Source organism: Durio zibethinus, chromosome 1 (assembly GCF_047325235.1).
Source record: "Durio zibethinus cultivar Kanyao isolate XHJ-2024 chromosome 1, ASM4732523v1, whole genome shotgun sequence".
NCBI classification, from domain to species: domain Eukaryota; kingdom Viridiplantae; phylum Streptophyta; class Magnoliopsida; order Malvales; family Malvaceae; genus Durio; species Durio zibethinus.
In genome coordinates, this window is record NC_143162.1 from 12,755,412 (window position 1) to 12,765,834 (window position 10,423).

At 29.0% G+C, this 10,423-nt stretch overlaps 1 pseudogene; it reads left to right on the top strand.

Moving 5' to 3' along the window:
* The first annotated feature begins 5,347 nt into the window (after window positions 1-5,347).
* On the top strand, window positions 5,348-9,262 carry LOC149520361 (putative alkaline/neutral invertase F pseudogene; annotated as a pseudogene).
* The last annotated feature ends 1,161 nt before the right edge of the window (window positions 9,263-10,423 follow it).

Below are 10,423 nucleotides of genomic sequence, written 5' to 3' on the forward strand. Positions count from 1 at the left end.
ATTTTTTTATTTTTTTTATAATCGGCCTAAAATAAATACCTCATTTTAAAATATAATACCTATACAATATATGCAACAAAATCAAAGAATATGAAAATAAAATGAATCAATAATTCAAAACAAACAAATAATAGAAACATCATAGTAATCATATAATAAAACTAAATAACAAAATATAACAGTGTCCTAACTTTTGGTTATTTTCTAAAAGATAGCATGATTCCACCCTAGGCAAGCTTCGTATGGCTCATGATATGCTAGGTTAGGGTTTATTCATTTAAAGGTTCCCAGATCAAACTTTATATCACTGTCCATTATAGACTAATAAGGTACATCGATCCTCACCCATTACAAATTACAAACGAAAAGGGTTCGATCTGAGTAGAAGTGTTTTGCTAGCAAATGTAGAGGTTATCACCTCACGAGAGCGTAGCTACTTAACTTTCTCCTAATAAGGACAGAGTCCGAGTTTAAAGCTCATGCATGTAAATGCAAATATAAAAGTGTGCAAAACAATATATTAATCAAAACAACATAAATAAATAATAAATAATAAATAACAAAAACAAAACAAGATAACTAACATGCAATTTATTTATATATTTTTTTTGAAAAAATTAAATGAAAGGAATTCAATTAAATTAAATATCAACTAAATCCAATTAAATTCAAAACTTTCAATAGTGCATGATTAAAAATTTTGGCTTGACTCTCAAAGTTTCCTAGTGAAGTCACCAAACTATCATAATGTATTGGTCTGAAGACAAAATCTCTAGACATAAAAATTAAAAATTCATAAAAATATGAAGAGTCACTACCAATCTTTTTTAGTGTGTGATTGGTCACATAAAAATTTTATATTTTTAATAAAAACAATAAAATAGGTTTGACGTTTATTAAAAAGATAATTTTTGTCTACGAAAAAAAGATTGGGTTGGAAAGTCGATTATGCGTAGGGAATGATTAGTACCCTCACAGTGCCTATAAATATTAGTACCAATTAACCATGCACTATTTAAAACTTTGGACAAAAATGATTTTTATACAAAATTTAATTATAATTCCCTTCATTTTTTTTAAAAATAAATTTATTTTAAAATCCTTATTTAAAAAAACTGTAAAAATCTCTAAATTAAAGAAATACCTTAAAATTTTTAACATAAAGGCAAAATTCAAAGATAATACTTTTGAGCTAAGATTTATCACGACATTGCCTTAAAAATAAAAAGAATATTCTTTGAAAAAAATAATTATTAGTAACTCTTTAACATCTAGATAAAATATCAAAAATTATATTCCTTAGAATATTATTTTAAATTTATTTGTTTATTTATTTTTGAAATTTTTAAATAATATTTCCATAAAAAGATATTTACGTATAAAGGATGATGCCATAATTAAACAAGGAACAATGATAATAATTAAAACATATCAGCATGTGAATTTAGGATCAGCTCTTTAAATATAAAGAGACCACCTACATTTTCCAACCTCTATGCAAAGTTTGGGTTTGACTTTTTATATTTAAAATGTCATTTTTATTTTTTATTTAATTTTATTATTATAAGATTAAAGAATTATACAAAAAATCTTGATGAAATAAAATTTCTTAAATATCCCATCGTCTAAGCAGCATTGGGAAACAAATTACTTTACAAGAAGTTTTCATACAAATCCTTAAATTTCATGATGGTTTTAGGTTTCAGGTGGATTAAGGATTTCAAGCTTTTAGTTAAGGTTTCAACCTAGGCTTTTAGGGTTTTGTTTAGGGTTTCATATTTTATCTAGGTTTAGGATTTCACTTAGGGTTTATAGTTTCACCCAGAGTTTTAAGTTTTTAATAATTTATGAACCTTTATCAAAATTTTCAACATTTAGGTAAACTTTCGAAATAAATTCGTATTTTGTAATTTTTTCAAAAAATTAATTTTTTAATATTTATTTAGAACAAGTTTGTTTTGCATAATTTCTAGAAAATAATTTTTACATCTATTTGGAACAAGCTCACTTTTATAATTTCTAAAAATTAATTTTTATGTTTTATATATTTTCCTTTCCATTAAAATTTGTTATTATTATTTATTTTATTTTTATTATTTAATAATTCTTAAATATCTAGACAGAATTATTATTTTTAAAACTCGATTTTGAATCCCTTCAACATCTAGGCAAAGATTTAAAGTTTTCATTATTATTATTATTTATTTATTTATTTATAAAAAATGCAAGTCCACCCATTAAACCTTCTAAAATCAATATGACAATTCATCAATTTACTGAAGTACTACTCTTTTTCTGTGACACCCAAAGTGGTCAATCTAAAAGGTCCACCTTAACATCTATTGACTCGTTCATGCCATTTTTTCCATTACTAATTGACCAAATAGTAACTACGAAGACCCACAGGTAGCAATCATGATCTCTTCGTGGCTACAAAATTAAGAAGCTGACAAATAATGAAGGCTAACAGATAATGATTTAGGCTGGTGATGTGGCGGGTTTCCTTCCTTCTTTTTTAATATTTTATACGAAAATAAAATATTTTTAGAGTAAGCAGGCTAAACCAAAAATAATAACCCCGAAATGAAACAAAACCCTTCTCAATCGCCGCCTTAAAGTTTATATTACTTTAACGTTTCCTTCACTTTTTTTTATACAAAGAATAGAACATTTTATTGTATGGAAGCTCAAGCTAATCTAAAATCAACAACCCAGAAATAAAACAACACCTAAAAAACAAAAGTTTCTTTCAGTATTTTTTATTTGTAAAAGAAACTCACCTGTTAACTTAACGAGCCAAATTCATGTCTTGTTTCCTTTAAAAAACTATTTCATGCATGCCGCCCTCGTATAGAAAGCATGAACAAAATGTTTTTTTGCAACCTAAGTCCTACATGAAAACTAATACATTCACAGCATGCATATAAACTATCCGAGAAAGGTAAAAATGCTACCTATTTTTCCTGTTTTCCTGCTTTTCTTCTCATCACCTCTCCTTTGCAAGCATTGTGTTTGCTTCCCAGTTTCACGGCCAGCTTCTCTCCTTCATGTTCTTTCCTGTTTGGTTCAGTTTTTGCATGCCCACCTTCCTCATTTTTCCTTCTCTTTCAATTTTTGTTTTTTTTTTGCTGGACCTTCTGCCGTTTCTGCTACAGTTTTCCCCTTTCTCCTCTGTGCGTTTTTTACTGCCCCCTTTTTGCCTTTTTTCTCTTTTTCTTTTTCTTGTGGTTTCTGTTTTTTCGTTTCTTCCTTTTCCTTGGTTGAATGGCTATTGCCCGAATACTCTCCCTTCCTTTGCGCTTTTTCTTTCCTTTTTTTTTTTTCTGCTTTCGGTTGCCTCCCGCTTTCAGCAGTCTTCTTCCTTCAACGTCGCTGCCAGTTTTTTTTTTTTTTCTACTGCCTAGTTCCCTTTCTGCATTTTCTCCTCAATTTTTTATCCTTCTGAACCATAACCCATGCCTGCTTCCTCTTCTCTCCTTTTTTCTTTTTGTTTTTTTTCGCTGTTGCAGGTTTCTGCGTTCTGCTTCAGTTTCTTGCTGCCTTCACGATTTCCTCTTCTTCTCTGCCATTATTTTTGCGTTTTCTTTTTTGCTGATTTTTCTTTTCCTCCGCCTATACTCCTATTCAGTTTTTTCGCTTCCTCTCATGCACCCACGACACAGTCTTGCAATCATGCCCCTTTTCGTTTATATTTGTAGCAGCCATCTTCACGTCCTCCCCTTTTTTTCCTGCCGTCCTCTTACGCCCCACGTTTTCCATGCACCATCAGCTTCAGCTTTTCCTTTTTTTTTTTCATTTAACTTCTTCACGTGGCCTTAAGCCTTATGCAACCCATGCTTGCTTTTGCTACATTAACTGGCCACCTTTACTGCATGCATGTGGGTGGGCCATTTTCATGCATGTTTTCTTTATTTTTCGTTTTACCATTTTGGGCCCTTTTTAATTTTAGCTTTGTTTTTAGGCATATTTTATCTAGCCTTCTTCACCTTTTTTTTTGGGCTTTATTTTCGGCCAAATTTTTTATTGTTCTATTTTTTTTTTTGGGTTTTTTTATTTATTTTTTTTTTGTGTTTTTTATATATTTTTTTAATATTTAATATTTTATTTATTTTATAAATTTTTAGAATTTTTATATATAATTTATCTTTTAAATTTTATATTTTCCTTATTGTTATTTTATTTTTATGATTGTTTAATGGCCAACAATGAGCCTTTAATTATGGGCCTTTATTGGGCCAATTAAGCATTCATTTAGGTCAATGGAACGGGCCTCACCATGGTGCTCACATTGGGTCTCACCCTCAAGCAATTGAAAATGGACCATTAATGAACCCGAAAAATTGATAATTGAGGTCCAATTACAGAAACAAAGCCCAGATTAAAAAAATAAAAGATTTTAGACAAAATTAGGTCTTTACACCTCTGCATTTGCTAGCAAAACACCTCAACTCAATTTGAACCCTTTTTGTTTGTAGCCTGTAATGGGTGAGGATTGTTGTGCTTTATTAGTTTATAATGGATAATGATGTAAGGTTCGATTTGGAAACCTTTAGATGAATAAATCTTGACCCAACATATCATAAGCTATAGGAAGCCTACTTAAGGTAAGCCTATACCACCCTTTTTAAAAAATAAGTAAAAGTTAGCACACTGTATATATTTTGTTATTTGGTTGTTTTGTTATTTCTATTATTTATTTGTTTTGGATTATTGATTCATTTTTATTTGTATAATCTTTAGTTTTGTTACATACATTATATAGGTATTATGTTTTGAAGGTGGAATTTGTTTTAAGTTAGTCATTAACAAAAAAAAAAAGTTCTCATGGGGCCATAAGTGGTGTCAACCTCTTGTAGGAATTATTTAGAAGTTAAAAGTTGTGCCAATTTCCTTCATATAAATTACCAAAAAGTAAGATATATAGGACAGTTTGATATAATTTGTGTTTAAGGTAATAGTGTAAATAAGTTAGGATAAAAAAGAGTCCAAATAAAAAAGGAAAAAAAGAAAGTTAAGATAGGTAAGGAGTTTGTTTCCTTTTTGGAATTCAATCAGTGCTTTTTACATTCATCGTTAAGGTGATTTGTATATTTTGGGCTATTCCATTTTTTGAACATATATTTGTATCATTATCATATTTAGGTAGTTATAGACATATTTTGTATAACATGCAAATTAGGAATTGTGTCATTCATTCAGCAAGAATAATAGCATAAACATTTTGGTTTAAACCCTTGAAATAAAAACATTTTTTTTAGTGGGTATAAGAAATTAAAAATATGGAAGATTAATTGAAAGCCCAAATTAGTGTGTTAATCAAGAGGAGTTTAGTCATAACATTTAAGAAATGGCAAAACAGCTCCCTGAGTTGACAAAGCTGGTTGATAGGCTTAAGGAAATTATTTTGGTGCTTTTTCAAGGGTTTTTACCATTTTAGTCTAAGTAAGTCCTATGAACTCATCAAATCATGATCAACAGATTCCTGCTGAGCCTAGTACATTTCTTGAGCACGTTGAAGCATTCAGTGGTTTAAGTAAAAATGAAAGTATGGATAAAATTATGAAAGGGATGAGTCATCTGACCATGCAAGTGTTTGAGCTTTAGAATTTGATTTATAGAATGGAGTTACCAAGTTTTATTCAACCTTCACCAGTTGTTTCAAACTCAAACCTACAGTCAAATCTTTATCATGTTTGTTTCAACCTCTTTTCCAAGCATCTAGGATCAAGCCCCAAAACTTCACACAGTCTCTGAAAAGTCCATATCTCCTACTTTTCATTCTTAACCACACGTTTAGCCAATTTCTTCACATTGCACCTTTGTACCACCACCAAATTCTAGGATTCCCAGTCAACCTTTTGCCCAAAAATTACCTAAGAAAAAGAAATAGTTAAATGCTATCCCTATTTCATATGAAAAACTCTTTCCTTGTCTATTTGAGAGACACTTTATTGCTTTTATGCTTTGAAAGCCTTTAAAGCTTTTGTACCAAAAATATTTCAACCTAAATGCTTGATACAAATACCATGATAGGAATATGAGGCACACCATTAAGAATTGTAAGAGTTTTAAACACAAGGTCTAATCTGTCATGGATGCAAAATGGTTTAATCCAGCGATAATAGGGGATTAAGAATTTAGGAACAATGAGAGAGGGATGGTATGATGAGCATGGATGGGGTTTTTGTTGGCAAAATGAAATGCTTTACAAGTTTCTTATGTTAATATGATGTTGTCTTTTTGAACTTAGATGTGTGAATATGGTTTGTCTTTAATTAACCAAAGCACACTAAAATTAAATGAAACACTATTAATTACATAATTAAATTCAGAGTTACTTTACCTAACCAAAATCAATGTACGGTAAAAAAAGAACAAATCCAACATAAACTGATAAAAAAAGTTGACCACTAAAAAGTCTAGTTCCAAACTTCTAGTTGCCAAATCAGATGGTCTTAAAGTGGTTTCTAAACAATGTCATTTAGTAAAACATGAACATTTCACAAGCACTTTTACCAGCAATTACCGATAAACTTAATCCATCCCTCTTTTTGTTCTTACATAAAAGCAAGAAAGACACAGTTGTAGTACGCCTATTTTTACAATTAGTTTTTGTTTTGTTTTTTTCAAGTCTTTCTTCTCACTCTATAAATATCATATCTTTACGATGTGTTATTTTTTTCTCTTCTTCTTTTTTTCATTTTCTCTCTTTTTTTTTGACCTTTTTTGACAAAATCATCAGCCATTATTCTCTCTTAAGGTTGCTGGAGAATTCATTTTCTCCAATATTTTTGCTTTTTTAAAGGTTTGCCTTTTTATTTATATAAAGCTCTTTCTTTTTTTTTTTTGTGTTTGGGTGTTTTGATTAATTTGTTTGATGTCAGGGCTTTAGTTTCAGATCGGGTTTTCTTTTTTTAACTAGCTTGATTTTTATTATTTCTTTTGTTTCCTTTTTTGTTCCTCTTTGTTAGTTTTTCCTTAGTATGTATCTTGATCTGTTTCTTTTATTTTTTATCTTGATTAATTTTTTTATAGTCAAATATAATGCAGCAAATATCTTAAAAATTTACAAAATAAATAACCTTTTAAAAAACTTTTACATTTATATATATAATGATGATGATTGACGTTGGTTGTTGGAAAATTTCATCTTATCCTTCAACCATCTTGGTAATGTATGAATAAAAGTTTTGGTTTTAAATTTATTTTTGTTTTCTGCATTTTAACAAAAAGGAAAAGGGTTGTTGAATGGGTAACAAGGCAAGGTTTTTATTTCATTAGCTTTATAAGTAGTCTTAGAATTTCAGTTCCTGTATTAAGCATGTTTATTTGCTATTCTAGGGTTTATGCTTTGTTGTTATACAAAATATTTGGGGCTTTAATCCTTTTTTTCTTTTTTTGAACCATAGATCTCTTTTCTTTAACTTGAAAGTTTTGTTTTTGTGCATTAATGACAAAAAAATGTATGGGACTAGAAAGGTGGAACTTAGAAATGTAAGCTCAACTTGCTCAATCTCCAAAATGGATGATTATTATCTCTCACACCTCCTTGATAAGCCAAAGCTTAACATAGAAAGGCTTAAATATCAATGTATTTTATGGGCTTTTTAAAGGGCCTTTTTAAGGGCTTCAAATAGGCCTTGTTCAACTATGTTAAAATGTTCCAAATAAAATTTGGTATCTATAGTTGTCCCTCTTTGCATATTTTTGAGAATAAAAAATAATGATAAGACATAGACAACAATTTTGTCCAAATGACGCTTTTGATAAATTTTTTTTTTTTTTTTTAAACTTGTTTGAAAATTACTCCCCCTAAACAAAGGCTTTGAAACTTTAGAAATGGCTCCCCAAACCGAGGCTTTGAAGTTTTAAAATTTTAAAATGTTTTGTTTAGAGGTCTTGGAGGTTATTCTCAGAGGTCTTACAAATCTCAAAATCTTTGAATGCTCCTCCCAATCAGAGGCTTGAACCACCAAGCTCTTAAGATTTTGAGCCCCAGATGTCTGAGTTTGCTAAAGAATATATCATAAACACTTAGGGTCATTTTCCTTTACACTTGACACCAAGCTATAACATTCCTTAGTCAGCATCACCACCTTCCCTTACACAAAGCTCAGGCAAGTCATCATGCTTTGGAAATCTTTGCTGCACTCATTTTTTAAACCATTATCATCAAACCCAACCACACCCAGTGAATCACAAAGCAACAAATTACTCACCTACAAGCCCAAAACAACAAAACTCCCTACTCCCTTCTTTTTTATTCTCATTTTTCTTCACAGCTTTGCTTTCTTTTAGAGTTGAGATTTTTCAGATTGAAACTCAAAATGTCTTTTCTGCTTTCTAGATGAACAAGTATGAAAACTAATCTGAGGTTTTATAATTTATATTTTTAGATAATTTTAACATTTCACTAATTAAGGCATTTTTCAAGGCCTTTTTTTGTTTCGTCATAAAATAATTGTATCAATTCATATAGCCTTATTCAAAATAAAATAATAATAATTGAATAATATTTAAAAAATTATTGAGTAAGAGATTTAAAATATGAATCTATTTGCCAAACAAATTCAAATAGTTATGACTATTTGAACAATTATCTATGTCAAAATATTATGACATTTTATTTTGTCATAAAATAATTATTTTTATTCATACAAGCTTATTTCGAGGAAAATAATATAAATGGTGTGGGCTTATTTTATAGGGTATTTATGATTATGCTATTGAAATTCAAGCATTTTTCTTTATCGCTTTAAGGTGTGCTTTATCAATGCTGAAGCATGATGCAGAAGGAAAAGAATGCATCGAAAGAATTATGAAGCATTTGCATGCCTTGAGTTATCATATGCGCAATTACTTTTGGCTTGACTTTTAACAACTAAATGATATTTACAGATATAAAACTAAGTAGTATTCTCACACTGTAGTAAATAACTTTAATGTTATTCTCGATTCTATCCCAAACTAGATATTTGATTTTATGCCCATGCATGGTGGCTATTTTATTGGCAATGTTAGTCCTGCAAGGATGGATTTTTGATGGTTTTGTTTAGGTAACTATATAGCAATTCTATCTTCGCTTGCAACTCCAAAGCAATCAATGGCCATTATAGACCTTATCGAAGCCCATTGGGATGAGCTTGTTGAAGAAATGCCTTTAAAAGTAGCTTATCCTGCAATCGAAAGTCATGAATGGTGAATTGTCACCAACTGTGACCCTAAAAACACTAGATAGAGTTATCACAATAAAGGATCTTAGCAAGGTATAGCCATTACTTTCTAATATATTTTCATTTTTGTGCTTTTGATCTTATTAGGAAATTAATTTGTTGCATGGATGACTCATTGTTGTTTTATTCACAAAATAATTGATTTTTGTTTGTTATTAACTAGAAATTTTTTGCTAGCATCTTGTAACACTATGAAGTTGCTAAAAAGTACATGTTATTTAGATGAGTTAGATGTCAAGGACATGTTAAACAAAACCCACCATTTCTTGCTCATTTGCTTGATTGCTAGAACTGACCAAATGCTCACAAGGATTAAACTGGTTGGTTCACACTTTAACTATTTGTTAAAACATTAGGGGAAAACTTATTTTTCAAATTTTCATAGCTTCAACAAAGATTATGTTTTTTAGATAAAAATGTAGTTTTTGTTGATATATTATAAGAAAATTTTTTTATTAATTTTCATATTGTTAACAAAGATTATGTTTTTTGGGTAAAAAATGTAGTTTTTGTTAGTATATTATGAGAAAATTTATTTTTTAAATTTTCATAGTTTCAACAAAAAATTATATTTTATCTAAAAAAGGTAGTTTTTGTTGATATATTATGAGTAATTTATCTAAAAGGGAATATATTAAAAGATGTTAATAGATAATATTACATTCACCTAATCAAATATAATAAACTCCATACACATGAATCTTACTTTCTTTGGAATTTGTCAAGTGATTTGGGAATGAATCATTCTCGCTCTTGAAGTGTTAGGTTTCATGAACTAAATGCTTCCCAAGTGTATTGCCACCTTGCTTAATAAAATTAGTGGTTGTTAACATGTGACTTTCTACTAAAAATAAATCGATTATACGTGGGGAATTATTAGTACCCTCACAATGCCTATAAATATTAGTACCAATTAATCATGCACTATTTATAACTTTGGATAAAAATGATTTTTATATGAAATTTAATTATAATTCCCATATTTTTTCAGAAATAAAATTGTTTTAAAATTTTTATTTAAAAATGTTATGAAAATCTCTAAATTAAATAAATACCTTAAAATTTTAACATAAAGGCAAAATTCAAAAATAATCCTTTTGATCTAAGATTTATCACAACATTGCCTTAAAAATAAAAAGAATATTCTTTGAAAATAATAATTATTAGTAACTCTCTAACATCTATGTAGA